We start from the raw sequence: 20843 nt of genomic DNA on the forward strand, positions 1-20843 counted from the left end.
AAGAAAAATTGTCTTTTGAAATTAAAGAGATCTTTACAAAAAGAGAAAAAACCAAAAAATTTGGTCTTTAGCAATAAATATGATGTCAAACCCATTTTAAAAAAATTAGAAAAACAAGTTATTCGCCCCATAACCATTCAGGACCTCCAGACTGAGGTTAACAATCTTAAAAGGGAAATCCAGGAAATCAAAAGAAATCAAGACAATCATCAACTCATTCTCTCGCAATTAATGCAAGAGGAAGAATCTGGTGATGAAGAACTTGATTCTCTTTTAAACCAAACTGAGTGTTCTAAGGAACAAGAAAATAAAATTTCTAACGACAACGAGGGAAAAGAAATTTTGAGAATAATAAATGTATTCTCTTTTATGAAGCACCATCTTCATATCCGAATTGTCGTTAAAGATTTTGTTTTCGACGCCATTGCACTCTTTGACTCAAGTGCAGATTCAAACTGTATTAAGGAAGCTCTGATCCCCACAAAATATTTCAAAAATTCTACTGAACACCTTAGCTCAATAACGGGTGAAAGGCTTAGAAAAGGGTAATATTCGAATTCTCGCCGAATTTATCATAGCAAAGAATATAAAAAATGATGTAGTCTCGAGGACACCTTTCATAGTCCGTTTGTTTCCTTATCTGGCAGATTTTCCGGGACTAACCTCTTTTGTGGGTGGACAAGTAACTTTCTTTGAGTTCCTAGACTCACCAAAGCAGAGATCCCTAAACCTAATTGAATCCAAAACCAAACAGATTTGCTTTTTAAAAGAAGAAATCTCTTTCAAAACCCTTGAATCACAGCTTTCTCAACCAAAGATTCAAGATAAGATAAAAAATCTTTCAAATCAAATTGAAAAATCTATCTATTCTGATTTGCCTCATGCCTTCTGGAATAGGAAAGAACACATTGTTGATCTTCCCTATGAAAAATATTTCAAGGAATCAAAAATCCCTACAAAAGCTGGTCCTATTCAGATGAATGAGCAGCTTTTGCAGCATTGTCAAAAGGAAATTAAAGATCTTTTGGATAAAGGCTTAATTCGTCCTAGCAAGAGTCCTTGGTCCTGCTCTGCTTTTTATGTTAATAAGCAAGTTGAAATAGAATGAGAAACTCCTAGGCTTGTCATTAATTACAAACCTTTGAACCAGGCTTTGCAATGGATTCGTTATCCTATACCAAAGAAAAAGGATTTGCTTAATAGATTAAACTCTGCAAAAAATTTTTCAAAATTTGATAGAAATCCGGTTTTTGGCAGATCCAAATCACAGAATCAGACCGATATAAAATAGCATTTACAGTTCTATTTGGTTAATATGAATGGAATGTAATGCCTTTTGGCCTGAAAATTCCCCTTCTGAATTTCAAAAAATTATGAAAGATATTTTCAACCCATACTCAAACTTTGCAATCGTTTATATTGATGATGTTTTAATCTTTTCCCAAACTTTAGATGAACATTTCAAACATGTTAAAACTTTTATGTACATCATCCAAAAAAACGGCCTTGCTGTCTCTAAGTCAAAAATTGTTCTCTTCCAAACAAAAATCCGTTTTCTTGGTCATATGATTTTCCAAGGAACTATAATCCCAATTGAAAGATCGATTTTGTTTGCAGAAAAGTTTCCAGATTATATCTTTGATAAACCTCAATTATGTATTGGATTTCATCCTAAATCTTAACAATCTCATTAAGCCTCTCCATGATAGGCTTAAGAAAAATCCTCCACCATGGATAGACAAACATTCTGATATTATCAGATTTCTTAAAATCAAAGTCTGCAACCTTCCTTGTCTTTACCTACCTGTTCCTCATGCATTCAAGATAGTGGAAACAGATGCATCAGATTTAGGATATGGGGGTATCCTAAAACAAAAATTGCATGATAAAGAATGTATCATTGCATTTACATCCAAACATTGGAATAGCACTCAACAAAACTATTCCACAATTAAAAAGGAAATTTTAGCCATTGTTTTATGCATCACAAAATTTTAGTCTAACTTACTCAATCAAACATTTTTAGTCAGAGTTGATTGCAAATCGGCTAAAGAAGTTTTACAAAATGATGTTAAAAAGCTTGCATCAAAACAAGTTTTTGCCAGGTGGCAAGCTATATTAAGCATTTTTGATTTTGATATTGAGCACATCAAGGGCAACTCAAACTCTCTCCCTGACTTTCTCACACGTGAATATTTGCAGGGAGACAAGCAAAGAGACGATGCCTAGAAAGGCAGCTTTAGCCTCAGTAAGAGGCAGAGGCGTTCGCCTAGCCCTACCTGGGCCAATCAGAAGACCTGGGTCCAGCACCCCAATGGGGTCATCTACCCAACATCCTACTCAACAATCTGGGTCATCTACCCAACAACACACTCAACAATCCTCTGAACCAACAAACAACCAAGCCAAACAAACTAAGGCAGACTATGCCTTCCCAATCGAAACCCTTTTGGCCTTACAAGACCAGGGTCTCACTAAATTCAACAAAAAATCTTGGGCTGACATTTGCAGTGAGTCAGACGAAGAAATTGACTTAGCTCAACTGATATCCCAAATGGCTAATCAAAAAACAGTCATAAAAATACCAAAAGAAAAGGATGTTGTCCAAACACCCCAAACATCCTCAACCACTACCAAAAAACAAAAAGCCCAAACCAATTACATGTCTACAAACAAAACCTCAAACATTATCCATATGGAGGCTGAATTTTGGGATAGCTCCCCACACAAAGTCATCCTAAAGATTTTCCCTACTGGATTCCACTTCAGGCCTTTGGTACCCAACAAGACCCGCCAATTTTACGAATTCATCTTAATAGATACTGACTCAGTATCTATTAAACATTACAAGGACCAAACCAATCCTGAATTTATAACCCATTCAACTATCCAAATCCTCAAAATTTTGTCCCCAAAACAATTTGGGAACAATATAAACAAAATTAAAAATTTTTTTCAAAATTATGACCCAATAGGTTTTAATTATTGGGACTACATGGAAGCCTGGACTAAAGTATTTTAGTTTCAAAATACTCAGTACAGACATTCATGGTTAATCTATTTTAAAAGAAAAACCAATTATGTTTTTCCAAATTGGTTCTACCAATGGTGGGACTTCTTTGGGCCAATCCCAGAAATTCTACCCCCACCAACAGATGAAGGGTATAAACTTTTCCAATCAAAATTTAATAGTCAGGAAACATGTGTTCCTGTAATGTTAAAATTTTTCTCAATATTTTCACTGGCATGGGTATTCTCCTGGCAATACAAATATTACAAAGGCATGGTTACGTAAAATGGTGGTCTCAATTTGATTCATCAATGGCCTATCCAGAAAAGGTCAGAGAATGGTTCAAAACCAATCCACATAGTCAGAAGATTTCAGATCCAGAAACGGCTTCGTTTCTCAATCAGAAAGCTCAAATAGCTGTAGCCCTTGCAGGAGCTCAATCAAAGGAAACCTTGACAAAACATCTTCAGCAAATCATGCAGATGATCGAAGAAGATGAAAAACATAGAGAAAATCCTACTTCGTCAGCAGAATCCTCAAGCGGATATAATCAAAATGAAGATGACTGCTTTGGAATTGACCTCGGAGAGGATTAGTCTTTAATCACAAAATATATGTAATTAGAAAAAAATCAAAATAATCAACTTGTACTGTAGAAATAGTACCGGTTATCTTCACCTGTACTGTAGAAATAGTAGAATCTTCATCTATAAAAGGAGGCCTCGTTCTCATTGTGAGGCACCTTTCGGTTTTACACAAATTAGAGAGAAGTTAGTGAGAGAAGCTCTAAGAGTGCCCTTGTAAGCTCTCCAGACCGCTCTTCTTTCTTTTTTCAATCTCAATCATTCAATAAAAGTTTCAATCTCAATTTCATGTTCTTCATTTTACATTTTCTGCTACTGCATTTGCATATGCGTGCGGACTACCGCCGCATCTAACTTCATATTTACTTTCTTGCTCTTGCATTTATCATATTGCATTCATACTGACTTTTTCTTTCAGTCCTTCTTCCCCTTTCCCTCCTTGATCCGCTTGGGGATATATATATATATAATACAAATTTATTTTAGTTAAATGAAAAAGGGGACAAAATTACCCCAAGAATAAGTTTAGTGAAGAAAATCAATGCACATAGGATAAAATTAAAAATAATTTGATGCATGAGTATGTGATAAGAAAGTGGGAAAATTATAGGAGGCTAAGCATAATTTTAATTGTATAGAGTATGTATATGTTAGGTGAAATCATAGACTAATCAAGGATTCAATTTATAGCTCACTTAGCCTTATATATGCCTGCACCTTTACCTTGGCCCCATTACAACCTTGAAAAAGACCTCATGATGTTTGTATGTATACATTCAATATTTGTTGATTGGTTAGATGAAGAACAAAGTTTTAGAAAGCATGACTAGAAAAGAATAGAGTGATTAACCCCAAACACTGAGCGATTAGAGAGTAAACACAAATCCAATGAGGGTTCAATAGCTCAATTCCATATATCCATGTTTTATTATTGCTTGTCTTGCAAGTTTGTCAAATCTTGTGGTTAACTCAATTCAATTGTGAACATATTTTAATATGGCTTGTCCTTTGTAGTGCATAAATGATTCTTTGAAAAAATTTTTTGACTCAATTTGACCGCATGTAAGCTTTATATATATAAGTGAATAGTAATTAGAATTTCATGACTCATTTAGGTAGCTTGCTTTTAAAATAGATTGCATTGCATAAGATTCCACCATTCTACATTCATTCTTCATTCTTTTCTCTTGGATTTAGTATGAGCACATGCTAATGTTTAAGTGTGGGGAGGTTGATAAATCACTATTTTATGATTCATCTTGTGCTCAATTGAGTGTTTTTTTATCAATTCTTTCACCCACTTATTTATATAATTTGCATGGTTTTGAAATTCCTTCCTTATTATGTGATATATGTGAAAACATGTTTCCTATGCCTTAAAAATATTTACTTTTAATTATCCTTTATTACCATTCGATGCCATGATTTTTGTGTTGAGTTTTTTTAGACTTTATAGGGCAGGAATGGCTTAGAGTACAAAAAGGAAACACGCAAAAATGGAAGGAACGCACAAAATGGAGTTTTGAAGAAAATGGCAGCGACGCGTATGCATGGACGACGCGGACGCATGCCTAGCGCAAAATGGTCTCGACGCGCACGCGTGAATGAAGCATACGCATGACTAGCGCGAGACATAACTGACGTGTACGCATGATTGACACGTACGCATGAAAAGAAAAATCTTCAACTGACGCGCATGCCTGAATGACGCGTACGCGTGATAAAGAAAACTCCCAACTGACGCGCACGCGTGACCCACGCGCACGCGTGACAGATGCCACATGCAGGAATCTGCAGAAAATACCCTCAGCGATTTCTGGGCCCCTTTTTAGCCCAAATCCAAGTCCAGAAACACAGAATAAAAGCCAGAGAATGGGGAAATCGAAAACGAGAATTCATACAACATTCATAACACATAATTTTATGTTTTTAGATGTAGCTTTTAGAGAGAGACTCTCTCTCCTCTCTCTTAGGATTTAGGATTAGGATTAAGATTAGGATTAGGATTCAGGATTTCTCTTAATTTTAGGATTGCTTCTTCATTCCAAGTTCAATGTTCCTTTAATTTATGTTTCTCTTCTACTTTTATTTATTCTAATGCTTTTACTTGTATTTGACTTATGTTACCAAATTGGCTTATGAACCTTCTCATGTTAGATTTGAATATTCTATTTAATGCACATTGAGTTATTTCAGATTTAAGATTGCTTTCTTCAAATTTATGTTATTAATGCTTTTAATTTAATTTAGATTTATCCCCCTTTGCTTTGGTTAAGTAATTGGTGACATTTGAGTTATCAAACTCAGCAGTTGATTGAAAATTGGAATTTGCTGATTGATTTGGATCCCTCTAAAGCTAGTCTTTCTATAGGAGTTGACTAGGACTTGAGGAATCAAGTTGATTAGTCCACTTGACTTTCCTTTATTTAGTAAGGATTAACTAAGTGGGAGTAATAAACAATTCTCATCACACCTGATAAGGATAACTAGGATGGGATTTCCAGTTTTTATACCTTGCAATGGTTTTCATGATAATTAAGATTAATTATTGCCAGTTTATTTTCCTGTTCCCTATTTCAAAAACCCAAAAATATACCTTTTTCCATAACCAATAATAAATCATACTTCCCTGCAATTCCTTGAGATACGACCCGAGGTTTCAATACTTCGGTTATAAATTTTATTGGGTTTTGTTACTTGTGACAACCAAGTTTTTGTACGAAAGGATTCTCTGTTGGTTTAGAAACTATACTTACAACGCGATTATATTTGTAAAATTCTTTACCGACATAAATCCATTCGTTAGGTGGCTGCAAACTTGGCTGAGGAGATGACGAAGAAACACAAGGAAAGTTATACCCGCACTTACGCCGAGGTGTTGGAGCTGAGGGAGAGGCTTGAATCTGCTCTTGTGAATTACGCCGATCTCCAGGGCCATCTGGTAGATACTGTGACGGGAGCTTATGAAAATTTAAAGGCACAGGTCCAAGTTCTTGCTCCTGAACTCGACCTGACTCTCTTTAGCCTGGACAATGTGGTGGAAGATGGTAAAATTGTGCCCACCCCGGATGACGAAGATGAAGAGCCTCCTCCTCCTGCACCACCAGCCAAAGCTTCTGCAGCTACGACTTCTTCAACTCCTTCTACTGAGGTCGGCCATCCCGAACCTGATCCAGATTGTCAAATTCTTAATCGGGATGATGGGACTGTGGATGCCACCCCTATGAACATTGTTCCTCCACCTTCATCCATGGATGCTGCTACTGGGGAAACCTTGGACCCCCTATGATTTATTTTGGGTTTTATCAGAAAGTATGGTATGCGACTTAATCCCACAAAATGCACCTTTGCGATAGAAGCTGGCAAATTCTTGGGCTTCATGCTCACGCAAAGAGGAATTGAGGTGAACGCAGATAAATGTCAGGCGATACTCAACATGAAAAGCCCAACCTGCGTCAAAGAAGTACAACAGCTCAACGGAAGACTTGCAGCCCTTTCCAGGTTTCTAGCTGGGTCAGCCATCAGATCTCTCCCCTTTTACACTACAATGAGAAAAGGAAAGAGGTTTGAATGGACAACAGAGTGTGAGCAAGCCTTCCAAGATTTCAAAAGATTCTTGGGGCAATTGGTGCGGAATTTCTAACCACAAACTAATCGGCAAGTGCACCGGGTCGTACCAAGTAATACCTCAGGTGAGAGAGGGTCGATCCCACGAGGATTGATGGATCAAGCAACAATGATTGATTGATTGAGTGGCTTAGTTAGGCAAACAGAAAGGAGTGTTTGAATATTCAAAGAGCATTAAACAATCGTGCAGAAATTAAAATAGTAAAGTAATTGAGCTGGGAATTAAATATGGAGAAAACAGTTAAGGTTTCAGAGTTATTTATTCTTTCGGATTAACTTTTCTTACTAATTATTTTAATCATGTAGGATTTAATTTATGGCAAACTATATGTGACTAGACCCTAATTCCTTAGACCTTTCTAGTCTCCCCTAAAATTCATTAACAGCCAATTCCTTGGTCAATTAGTTCCAATTAGAGGGTGATGATCAAATTCCAGTTTATATGCCACAAAAACTCTAATTACCCAAAGATAAAATGATTATATGTCACGTATCCCGTTAAATCTAGATAATTAAAATTTAGGAGAATATGTTTTCAAGCTGTTGTTCAAGTAAAGAACTTTTCCAAGTTATACAAGAACTCAAATAGAAAGAGGGTCATACTTCCGTTCCACCCAAATTGATATGATAAAGAGCGACAACAATTCTTAAATTATAAATCCATGCATAAATTAAAATAGAAAAAGCAATAAAATCAATCCATAAAAATAGACAGAGCTCCTAACCTTAACAATAGAGGTTTAGTTGCTCATGGTTCAGAGTAGAAAAATAGGATTACGGAATGTAAATTGGTATAGAATTGGGATCCCCTTTAGGGAAGAAAATTTTCTTCCTTTTATATCTAATCCTAATAATTTAAAATCTAATTTCTAAAACTAACATAATATCTTTTCCTAATTTCAAATTTGAATTTTAAATCAGAATTAATCAAATAATCAGCAAGTCTTAAGTTGATGGGTAGGGACCACTTGTTTCGTCCATTCTGCAGCTTCTAATCTGTGTTTTCTGGGCTGAAAACTGGGTCAAAACAGCCCAAAAATCGCCCCGAGCATTTTTCTGCGTTTTTTGCACGTGGCGCATCTCACGCGTATGTGTCGATAGTCTTCTTCGCGTGTCACGCGTACGCATCGCTGAGCAAATCTTCAATTCACGCGTACGCGTCAGTCACGCACACGCGTCGCCATGGAAAGCTCCAAATCATGCGTACGCGTCGCTCCTTGCTGTTGTCTCCTTTGATTCTTGTGCTGCAGAAACTCCATCAAATTCCTCCGAATGCTACCTAAAATAAACAAAATTGCAAAAGACTCATAGTAGCATCCATATTGGCTAAAAGATAATTAATTCTTTATTAAACTCAACAATTTAGATGCAAATTCACTAGGAAAAGATAGGAAAGATGCTTACACATCACAACCCTAAACTTGAACTATTTCTTGTCCTCAAGCAACCAGAACTAATATAAGCTTAGGATGTGAATTTGCATGAGAGTGAGAGTTTGATTAAGCTCATGTCTCTTCTTATAGTGGGGTTTACAACTGTAATCCTGAATAGTTTTGGCATCTCACTCTCCTTTGAATCAGAAGAATGTTACTGTCATCTGGAATTAGAATCCGGATAATATTATGAACTCTCTGATCTTTTGTAACTCAATTTAACCCTTGAACACATCAATTTTTCTTTGGTGCTTTGCAGCTTGAGCCTAGCCGTGACTTTAAATATTTTGTCTCAAGCTTTACTTGACACATAAACACCACAAGCACTTAACTGGGGAACTCTCTTTAAGTTCTAAATATTTTTACTTTTATTATTATTATTATTAATTTTTTTCAGTTACTCCCAGACAGTGGTGCTCAAAGCCTTTGACGTACTCTGCAATTGATCTCGACTCTAAATGCTTTGTCTCAAGGATTACTCGACACAAGAACACCACAAGCATATGACTAGGGAAACAACTCTTTGAGCTTTTAATCATGTCTGACCTCCCTAGTCATTGATGCTCAGAGCCTTGGACCTTGCTCTTGTTTTTCTTTTGCTGTTTCTTTTGCTTCAAGAATTAAACTTTCATTAATTTCAGAGAAATCATAATAATTCTCTAAATTCCTGTTCCTTGTACATCAACATTCTTTGATTCAAATTTAAATATGCACTGTTCATATCATGCATTCAGAATTACAGAAAATACCACCACATCTAAGTAAATAAAACTATTCTTCAACATAAACTCACTTTCTCATGTAATACATTACTTTTGTATTTTTTATTTGAATTAAAGCTCAATGAGTAATACATGAGACATTTTTCGGATTTTAAGCAATTAAGAGAAAAATAAACTAGACCTAGGATTCTAATTAATAAAGGATCATGCAACAGACAAAGCAAAATAGCAGAAAACCGGAACATAATATAGTAAAAGCGGGAAGTAATGTAGAATGAAAGGAACTCAACCACCTTAGTTATCCTAGCGGTCGTTTTATTCTTCAGGTTGTGCTCCTTCATAAAGATGATTCGCCTCCCTTTTGGTGCCATAAAAATAAACAGAAAACCCTTAAGTGAAGCGTCAACACCAAACTTAAAGGTTTGCTTGTCCTCAAGCAAAGAAGAACTAAAAATAAAAAGAAATAAATATTATGATGAAGGAAGAATAAAGGGATAAAAGAACAAGAGAGAATTAGGATTGGGAGAGAGAGAAAGAAAATTAAAAACTGGGCGGCGAACTAGTGTAGCTGTGCAGCGAAGGCGACACATACGCGTACAGCACGCGTACGCGTGGGTCGCGATTTTTCCTTAATTACGCGTGAGTGTTAGGCACGCGTCCGCGTGCCTTTGGTTTTGTGCGATTCGCGCGAAGCCAGCCGCGCACACGCACAACTCTCTGTTTGCGTGGCTGGGGAACTAAGATTCCCATGTAACGCGTGCGCGTCATGCACACGCACGCGTGCGCGTCATGCACACGCACGCGTGGCTGGCCGTTTCTGCAAAGGACGCGCACGCGTCGAAGACGCATCCGCGTGACCAAATTTTGTGCAAATGGCACACTTCTAGCCCCAAGCCAGCACAAGTCTCTGCCAAAACACCCATTTACGCCAATTTTCAAGGTCACGCGTATGCGTCAGTGACGCACATGCATGGATGGCTAAAATTGCAAACAATGCGCACGCGTGGGGTACGCGTATGCGTGGTCTGGTTTGTGTGTAGGGCATCGTTCCAGCGCCACTCCTTCGTAACTCTCTGTTCACTTTTTTTTATGCACACACATATGACGCGTACGCGTCAGCGATGCTTGCGCGTCGTGTGCCTTCTCGCTTTTTTTTTTCTTCGCCTGAGGTGTTCGGTTCCTATTATAAAATAGCTGCATGATAAGAGAAACAGTAAAAACTCAATAAAATCAAATAAATAGGAAAACTACTACTATGAATAATAACTAAAGATATGAAATTATCGGGTTGCCTCCCGACAAGTGCTTCTTTACTGTCAAGCTCCTCTAGAGAGGAGGATCATAGGGGCTCAGCTCTTCACCCTTTATTTTGAACTTCTTTCCCGTGTCTCCATAAAGTAGATCAATATGCTCTAAAGAGAGGATTCTGTTTACTGTATAAGTCCGCACTAAATTGCTAGTCAACACCACCTTCATTCCTGGGGAGAAACCTTCAGTAGGGATCTTTTTGTTTCTCCATCCCCTGGGTATTTTCTTCTTTTTGGGAACCTCCTCCTTGGTGGATGATGCATTCCCAACACCAAACTTAGGTTTGATGTCAAGAGGAATTTTATTGTTTGTCACCAAAGGAGGTTGGAGCTGCAGATTCTGCTGTCCGTCATCAGAGGGTTGTTGAAGGTTTGGATCAATAAGCTCAGTCTGCATGCACCTCTCTTCTTCACCTGTTGAATGTATATCTTTGAAGACATGAAAGACCAGTTGCTCATTATGCACTCTAAGCACTAATTCACCCACTTCTACATCAATCAGAGCTCTTCCAGTGGCTAGGAATGGTCTTCCTAGAATTATAGAGGTGTTCTCATCCTCCCCTGTGTCAAGAATCACAAAATCTGCTGGGAGGAAGAACTTACCCACTTTGACTAAGATATTCTCCACTAATCCGTATATAGGCTTCATAGATTTGTCTGCCATCTGTAATGCTATCTTCGTGGGTTGTGCCTCTTGGATTTGCAGCTTCTTCATCACAGACAAGGGCATTAAATTGATGCTTGCTCCCAAATCACATAACGCTTTCTCAAAGGTTGTGCTCCTAATGGTGCATGGAATTTGAAAGCTCCCTGGATCTGGCATCTTCTTTGGTAAGTGATTCTGAATGATGGCACTGCATTCTTTTGTCAAGACCACTATCTCATCTCCCTTTAAAGGCTTCTTCTTTGACAACAACTCCTTCATGAACTTGACATAAATAGGCATTTGCTCCAAAACCTCAGCAAAAGGAATATTAATTTGCAACTTTCTGAAGACTTTCAAGAACTTTGAAAACTGCTTGTCCTTAGTCTTCTTTTGAAGTCTCTGAGGATATGGCATTTTAGGCTTGTACTCAAGAGCCTTTGGCAATGTAGGATAACTGTCAAGAGAGTCTGGGAATGGGTTGTCTTCACGCTTCGGAGGGACATGCTCTACTTCTTCCTTCTTCTCCTCTGGAGCTTCTTTTTCAACGGGCTCCTCACTAACTTGTGCTTTCATACTTGCCACTTGTCCATCTATCAAGGTGATAGCCTTGCATTCCTCTCTTTGATTTGGAATTGTGTTACCATGAAGGCTATTAGTGGTCCTACGATCAATTTCATTAACTCTTGTGGCTATTTGACCCATCTGAATCTCCAAATTCTTGATTGATACTCTGGTTTCTTGCACAAAACTCTTCATCATCTCCCAATTAGCATCTTCTTGGGATTTAGAGTTTGCCTGCAGAGGTGGTTATTGCTGCTGAGACTAAAATTGGCAGTTATTGTAATTGTTCTGTTGGAAGCTGCCTTGAGAATTATTGTTGAAGTTCTGAGGTCTCTGAGGTTGGTATCTCCATCCAAAATTTGGGTGATTTCTCCATCCCTGATTGTAGGTCTGAGAATAGGGATCATTATTAGGATTCCTAGGACCACTCCCCATGTAATTGACCTGTTTAGAAGAGGGTTGAGCATAATCATAAGTATCATTTTGCATAAAATTACCTGCCATGTCATAAGAGACTTCCTGTGGTAGATTTTGGGTGTTGATAGCTAAGACTTGCATGCCACCCATCTGTTGAGTAAGTAGATTTATTTGCTGAGACATAAGCTTATTCTGAGCAAGAAGAGTATTAACAGCTTCCACTTCCAACACGCCTCTCTTCTGAGAGGTCTCAGAGTTCACAGGATTCCTGTTAGATGAGTATAGATATTGGTTGCTTACAACCAATTCAATCAGCTCAATAGTCTCCTCTAGTGTCTTCTTCTTGTGTAGTGAACCACTGATAAACCCATATTTCATGAGTTCTTTTGTGCTTAATATGAGTGATTTATTCAACTCTTCACCTACTTATTCACATTAATTGCATGGTTTTACTTTCCCTTCCTTATTATGTCATATTGTGAAAAACATGTTTCCTAAGCTTTAAAAAAATTAATTATTTTAATTACCTTTATTTCCATTCGATGTCGTGATTAGTGTGTTGAGTAGCTTCAGGTTTCCTAAGGCTGAATAACTTAAAGGATGAAAAAAGGAAACATACAAAAATGAAAGGAGAAGGCAAAACGGAGCTTTAAGGAAACTGGTATCCACGCGATCGCATGGACGACGCGATCGCGTGCCAGAAGCAAAGAAGCAGCGATGCGGCCGCATGACTGACGCGACCGCGCACCTTGAGTAGAACACCCACGACGCGGACGCGTGACTGACGTGACCGCGTGGAAAGAAAAAGCTCCAGATGACGCGACCGCGTGACCCACGCGGATGCATGACAGAGGCCACGTATCAGAATTTACAGAATACGCCCCCCAGCAATTTTTGAAGCCCTTTTTGGCCCAGATCCAAGTACAGAAAGCATAGATTAGAGGTTATAAAGTGGAGGAATGCATCCATTTAAGGAGAGCTCGCCAATTTCTAGTTTTCATGATTTAGATTTAGTTTAGAGAGAGATTCTCTCTCTCTCTTAGGAATTAGGACTTCTTCTTGTTTTGGGAGTAACTCTGGATCCAGGTTTTAATGTTCTTTTATTTCAATTTTACTTTTATTTATTTGATTCCAATATTTGAATTGATTATTATAATTTAAATTATGAATTATTGCATGTTACAGATTTCTATTTGAATTAATGATATTTAAGGTATTTTTCAGTTTATGATTGTTCTCTTTGATTTACGTTGCCATTGCTTCCCATCTAAGGACACTTTTATTATTCCAGCAATTTACTTTTTCCCCTTTTGGTCTTGGTTAAGAAATCAGTGACTCAACATTATCGAACTCAGCATAATTGATAATCGTTATCTTGCTAATTGATCTGAACTTCAATAATCCCAACTTTTTCCTAGGAAATAAATAGGATTCGAAGGTCAAACTAATTAGTCCCTTGACTTACCTTTGCTTCATAGGTTAACTAAGTGGAATTAAGATACAACTTTCATTATTGTTGATAGGGATAACTAAGTTGGACTTCTAATTTCCCTTATCTTGCCAAAAGTTGTTTTACGGTTATTATTTATTTTTAATTGCCATTTAATTCACTCGTCATTTAAATTACTTGCTTCTCACCTTCTAAACCCCGATTACAACCTTTATAACCGATAATAAGAACATACTTCCTCGCAGTTCCTTGGGAAGACGACCCGAGGTTTGAATACTCGGTTAACAATTTTTAAGGGGTTTGTTACTTGTGACACCCAAAACGTTTGTACGAAAGGGATTTTTGTCGGTTTAGAGACTATATCTACAACGCGACTATTTTTATGACATTCTTTACTGGCAGAAATCACGATCATCAAAATGGCGCCGTTGCCGGCGACCTGCTAACGTGTGCCTTATTATTGGTTATTGTAAATATTTTTCTTTTGCTTGTTTATTTATTTTTGTTTTTCCTTTTTATCTTTATTTGCTACTATGAACTCTCACCCCTCTCGCTTTGAGTTTGGTTCTAATATTGTTAAAGGAAATAGAAGTTACAACAGGAATGTGCATCAAGGTCAAACCAATCAAGGATGGATGGAACCAAGAGGATCTAATCAACCCTTTTGGCAGTAACACCCTCTGAGATATCCTGGACAAAGACCATTCTACCGTGCATACCCAGCTGAAAGACATGGTGGACAACCTTGTAACTACCAACAAGCCCCAACCCGTGCATATGAACCATCCTTTCAACATAACCTCAAACCACCACACTCACAAGCTTCTCTTCACCATTCGCCATCATATGATCCTTCCTTACCCCAATACCAATCCAATCGTTCCCAATCATCACCACTTTCCTTTGTATCATGTCCAAGTCCGGCAAACCGCGAAGCAGAGGATTGCCTAAAAGAAACAGTAATTAAATTTCAAACAACCATTCAACAACTGGAGCAAGCACTAATTCAATGGGCCACTAGGCGCTCAAATATACAAGGATCAACCACAGCTCCATGTGGATAGCCCGATGAAGAGCATAGCATGAAAGAAATACTAGAGACTCCAGTGGACAAGACAGAGAATGAATTCGTACTAGAACAAGTGGAAGAAGCTGTCATTGTTCAAGAAGAAGAGTTGGTTGAAGATCTAGGAGATGCTGAACTTCCTTGGGAATCCAGAATTGAGGAAAACTCTGTCCAAGATGCTACAGTTGATGCTAAGGAGGATACCGTACAATCTCCAAGGCAAGTCGTTTACGAAGAATCAGACGGAATAATCCAAGAAGCAAATTTCCTTGATGATGATAGTCACAAGTCTAGTTCTCCTAGTGATGAACTTGCGTCCGCAAGTGAATTCTCTGAGATCGAAGAATTTTCTCTAAGTGAATATGAAGATGATGCGGAGGTAGATTTCTCTCAACTTCCAATCTATGACTCGAGTGATGAGGAAGACATAGAAGACTTTGACCAGGATACAGATACAATTGAAGATCTTTGCAAGGAAGTGGAAGAATTCACAGAAGAGCACAAGGAAATGGAACTTGCAGAACCACCAAAAACACCTATCCCAAGGCCATTACCACCTAATACAAGCTTCAAGTGGGTACAATCCTTAACTTATAATTTTACTTATTCACTTGAATATGGTTTGCTTGAAACAGATGGCCAACTTAGAGCTCTCTGCGGCTTTAAGAGTAAGAGGGAATTGGCTCGTACTCAGAACTGGTGCACCAGGTTCAATAAGGTTCCACGCTTCACCTCGAAGTACATGGATTAGTATCATGCTCAATTGCATGGATCACGGAGAACGTTTGGTCACCACGGTGAGATTCTACTTTTTAACCCGCCTGAATGGAAACTTACAAATCAAAACGGAGGCGGATCTAAAAACACAGCTTGGGATCATGGATTATATTTTGACATTCGTTATCCCGGGAGGCTGAATATCTGTTTGAAGCTGCTCAGAAGCTTTACATGCCTAGTTTGGGACCTCGGAGGCTATTGGCATTCCAAGCACTGGTGGAAATTTTTGGACGAATTTAAACATAAGCCACCATAACAGGATACTCTTCCAATGTCCAACTTAAGGACTTTAACTAAAAGTGCTAGGTGGGAGACAACCCACCATGGTATGGTCGCTTCTTTCTCAATCTATTTCTTATTTATTGTTTTCAATTTACCTTTTTTTTTATTTTAACATTAACCTGGAATCATGCATAACATTCATGTTAATCACTGCATCCTGCATTTTTCAGTTAAAAAAAAAGGGGTTGCACGACGCGACCGCATGCCCCATGCGATCACGTCATATCGCGAAAAACACCACCCATGCGACCGCGTGACCCACGCGGCCACGTGATATATATATCGGCATAAGGATCCAACGAACAGAAAGTTGGGCTGGAATCGTGCGGCTCTTGTGCGTTTCGCACAAATTGGCCCACGCAATCGCATGCCCCATGCGATCGCGTCACTTACCCAATACCAATCCCACACGACCGCGTGAGCGACGCGATCGCGTCGCATGGATTGCATATCACCCCCAAAAGGAGATAGAGAGTTGCGCCGAAACGTCGCTGGAGTCGTGCGTTTAGCACGAATTCCAGCGACGTGATCGCGCGACCCACGCGATCGCGTCACCCCTCTTTTCCCTCCTCTCATGCGATCGCGCTCCCCACGCGATCGCGTCTCCCCCATTTTCACCCCAACCACGCGACCGCGTTCCCCACGCGGCCGCGTGGATTCGAAAATATAACCCCCCAGCCACGCGAACCCTATCAGTCGCGCAGCCCCCCTTCACCCCCAACCCTCTTCTCCTTCTCTGTTCTTCTTCCCCCAGCTACTGCCGGCCAGCCACCACGCCACCACCCCGATGCTGCCGCCACCCAGACGCCGCCGCCGTACCATCCCCTCCCCTTCTCTCTTCTTCCTTCTTCCTCTCTCACTAACCCTAATACCTCCCTCTGCCACTGCCCCATCAGCCGCCACCGCGACGCCGTGCACCACCACCGCGCCGGACGCCGCCGCAGCCACCTTCTTCCCTGTTCCACCCCTTCCGCTTACCAAGTTCCGCAACACGCAACCCTTTTTATCCGTTCGTCACTTTTCTGTATTTTTTTCCGTTTATGTTCATGATTAGGATAGCTAGACTTGCATGTTGTAGTGGATTTTTAGGTTGTTAGGTAGCTTAGGCTGTGGTTAATGGATCTAGGTCTGTTTCCTTGCACTGTTCTTACTTCTGTTTTATCCTATGTGCAAATTTGTTGCTGCTATAATCATGATTCATATGCTGCTTTCTTGTATGTTGCTGCTGTTTACATTGAGTTTTTATGTTTATTTTATATCTCTGTACATGCAGCTTGCTTTCTTTTAATTCATATGAACTGATATGATTGCTGTTTATTTTCCGGGACAATCCAATTTTAGCCGGAATGCTGCCCAAATTTTTTGAAAATTGTTTTCATTCTTGTTTTGGTTTGGCAACTCTGTTTTACTCTGCTCCCCCCAAACCATTTCATGAATGCTAGGGCCACTTTCTTATCCTCTTTGATTTCCTGGTTCATAACCTGCATTTGTGATTCACTGATTCAGATTTCTGATTTCTTTATTTCTATTCGAATCAGCATCACTCTGTTTTCTTTATTCGATTATGAGTACTTCTATTGTTACATGTGAATCCTTGTTATATGGAATTTTTTCTATGCCACTTACTTTCCTAACTCACTAATTTTAATTTACTAATTTCTTTTTACCATACTAACCCTCTTGATCTTTTTTCTGATCACTTTCACTTCCTCTAACTTTCTCACTATGGCATATTGATTTTTTTCTTTCCATTTAACATTAATTCAATCACATTTCAATTACTCATTTTCCTTATTCTATTTCTCCCTTACCGCTTTGAGTTTCCTTTTTTTAAATTGCCTATTTGCTTTCCTATTTTATCCATTTTCTGGTTTTCTGTTTTTCAGGATGTCTGCCTCACAAAGGAAAGGCAAAGGCAAGGCTACTGGCAAGCGCAAGCGAGGAGATTCCTCCCAGTCCATCATTGCTCTAATGCACGATTCCTCATGGCGGGAGAAGAACTTCACACAGCAAGAAAAAGCTGACCAGCTGCTCCCTTCGACTGATCCTATAAAATTTGCAAAACGGTACTGTGAGCTGAAGTACCCGACTTTTGCAAACTCCAGAAATCTATACCTGGAACGTACCTTGAAGATTCCAGAAGCCCTCTAGCAATACACCACTGAGCAAATCAAGCAAAGTGGCTAGTTCTTTCTGGAGAGATCACTGACAGAGGTCAATGCATCTTGGGTCCGGAAATTCTATTGCAACTACTACCTTACTACCCTAGATGCAGTGAACCTGAGGGGAAAGCAAATTCTAGTCACTGAGGAGGCCATAGAGACCGTTCTCCAGCTCCCAGCCAAGTCCGATCAGCCAGATGGTTATGCACAGGCTGAGGAGGACATGGGCCAGATGCGGTTTGATTGGGATACTGTGAAGGCACGGAAAGCTCTCGACCCTGCTGTTCCTTGGGAGATGGGTCAGGACACCACTATGCCTAGAGGGATCAAGAGAGTGTACTTGAATGATGAAGCTCGGCTATAGCATCAGATCTTGAGCAACTATGTGATGCCGAGTACTCATGAGACTGAGATCCCGGCTGCCATGATCACCCTCCTCTGGTGTGTGCTGGAGGGTAAGGACCTGTACTTGCCTCGTTTTATCCGGCATTATATGGCCAGGGTCCACGTCCGAGGCACCTTCCCCTTTCCTTATCTGGTTACACGGCTAGGCCGTCAGGCTGATGTGCCTTGGGAGGATGCCGATGAGCGACCACCAGCAGTGGACTGCAGGAAGATCATCCCTCACAGCAGGAACTTCCTTGCTTTGGGCTACAGACCACCACCTGTCACTGCTACTGATGAGACAGCCCCTCCGTCTGCTGGACCCTCTTCATCCACAGCTGCCCCAGCTGCCCCTGCTGCCACCACTGCACCTCCACCCACCTCTGAGCCGGTTTATCGCCTCGTGCACCGTCTATTCCGCCAGCTTGATCAGATGGAGCGCCATAACAGGCGCCGGTATGAGAGATTGGAGCGCCGCAGCAGGCGACGCTATTCCCATCTGAAGCTGATGATCAGACAGGGCACCGACATCCCCTCCGAGCTCGACACACCATCAGAGCCATCAGAGGAGGAGGAGAATGAGCACGAGGAGGAGCCTCATTCCCAGGCGGAGACTCATCAGCAGGCAGGCACAGAGCACGCTACACCACAGCAAGAGGTCCCACATCAGCTTGAGGCTGTAGATCCGGAGATCCCGATCCAGTCAGTCCCCCCTCTACAGCAGCCAGACTCTCAGCCCTCCACCGCCACAGAGACCCCAGCTACCATCCCTACCAGTGATGACACTCCTTCACACCCGGCTTGATTGAGCATCGGGGACGATGCTTCATTTTAAGTGTGGGGAGGTCGCCATCTCTGGCGTTTATTTTGGTGAACTACTACATACTTTTTCTTTTATTTTGGATATTTTTCTGTATTTTTCTCTTTTTCTTTTATTATTATTTTCTGAGTACTTATACATTGCTACTTGTGTATTTTACTCTATTTTCTGCATTTTGCATTTTTTGTTCATATTTTAGTTATTTAGTTCATTTTAGTTATTTAGTTTAGTTTGCAATTCTAACTTATTAGTGGATCAATTAGTATAGTTTACCTTTTTTACATAAGACAGCTTAGTTATAGCTTAGTTTAAATTGACAGATATAAAAAAAAGAGTAAGCTAGGAACTTGAACATAATAGATTTAGATCCATAAAACCTTGTATATATAGCATTACATGATGTAGTTAAACTGACAACATTTCATCAAGGAGAAACATTGAAACTTCAAAGGCTACCCTAAATTACTTTTTAAGAGAATAATGAGAATTTTTAACTAAACCTGCATGACATACATAAGTGATAAATGATTTTTCAGCTAGAGAACACATAGCCTTTGAGTTTTGAGCTTAACTGTATGGTTACATTCAAACTATAATTTTTATTTCTGTGTGTTCCAACCTTCTTTCTTATTCTGGTGTTCTTTAGTTTGTTTTAGTCTATATGTCCGATTATAGAATATAGGTACATCTCAAAATAATGATTGAGGCCATCATTTGATTTTAGCTCACTTATCCCAAATTAGCCTACCTTTTACATCACCTTTGTTAGCCCCCTTTGAGCTTTAAAAAAAAAAACCCCTTATTCTATTTTAGCCAAATTACTAGCCTTAAGCAGAAAAACAAAAGAAAATCCCAAGTGAATCCTTGGTTAGCTTAAGATAGAAAATTATAAATAGAGTAAAATGTGGGAAACTTATTGGGAACATAGTTGATAAAGACAAAAGGTAGAAAAATTAAAAAGAATAAAGCAACTCAAAATTTTGGAAAGCAGGCTCATGAAAATTCAAATTAATTAAAATTACCATGTGTATTCAAAAAAAAAAATGGTTCGTTTTCAAGCATGTAAATAAGGGGATACAAAAAGAACTCCCCAATGCAAAATAAAAAGCAATGCACATGGGATAAAAACAAGAATTGAAACATGAGCATGTGACATCAAAAGCGAGAAAATAGGGAGAATAGGTAAAGAAGCATTGTTTTACTAAGTATGTATGTTAGGTGAGGTCTTAGTCTAATTAAGGATTCACTTATTAGCTCACTTAGCCTTATACATATATCCTTACCCTTTGCCTTGATCCCATTACAACCTTAATTAAAGACCTCATGAGTTTTGGTATGACTATGTTCTATAATTGTTGATTGGTTAGACGAAAAACAAAGTTATAGAAAGGAAGAATGAAAAGAAGAATAGAGTGATTAACCCAATAAACACTGAGTGATTAGAGAAAAAACACAAAATCCAGTGAGGGTTCAAAAGCTCATTAAACATTTATCGCTGATTGTCTTGCAAGTTTTTTTCTCTCATCTCATTTGCAAAAAAATGCTTTATTATTTGAGGGTTAGCCATATATGTATATATATCTCCTTGAGAATGT

Source organism: Arachis hypogaea, chromosome 14 (genome assembly GCF_003086295.3).
Source record: "Arachis hypogaea cultivar Tifrunner chromosome 14, arahy.Tifrunner.gnm2.J5K5, whole genome shotgun sequence".
Lineage (NCBI taxonomy): Eukaryota > Viridiplantae > Streptophyta > Magnoliopsida > Fabales > Fabaceae > Arachis > Arachis hypogaea.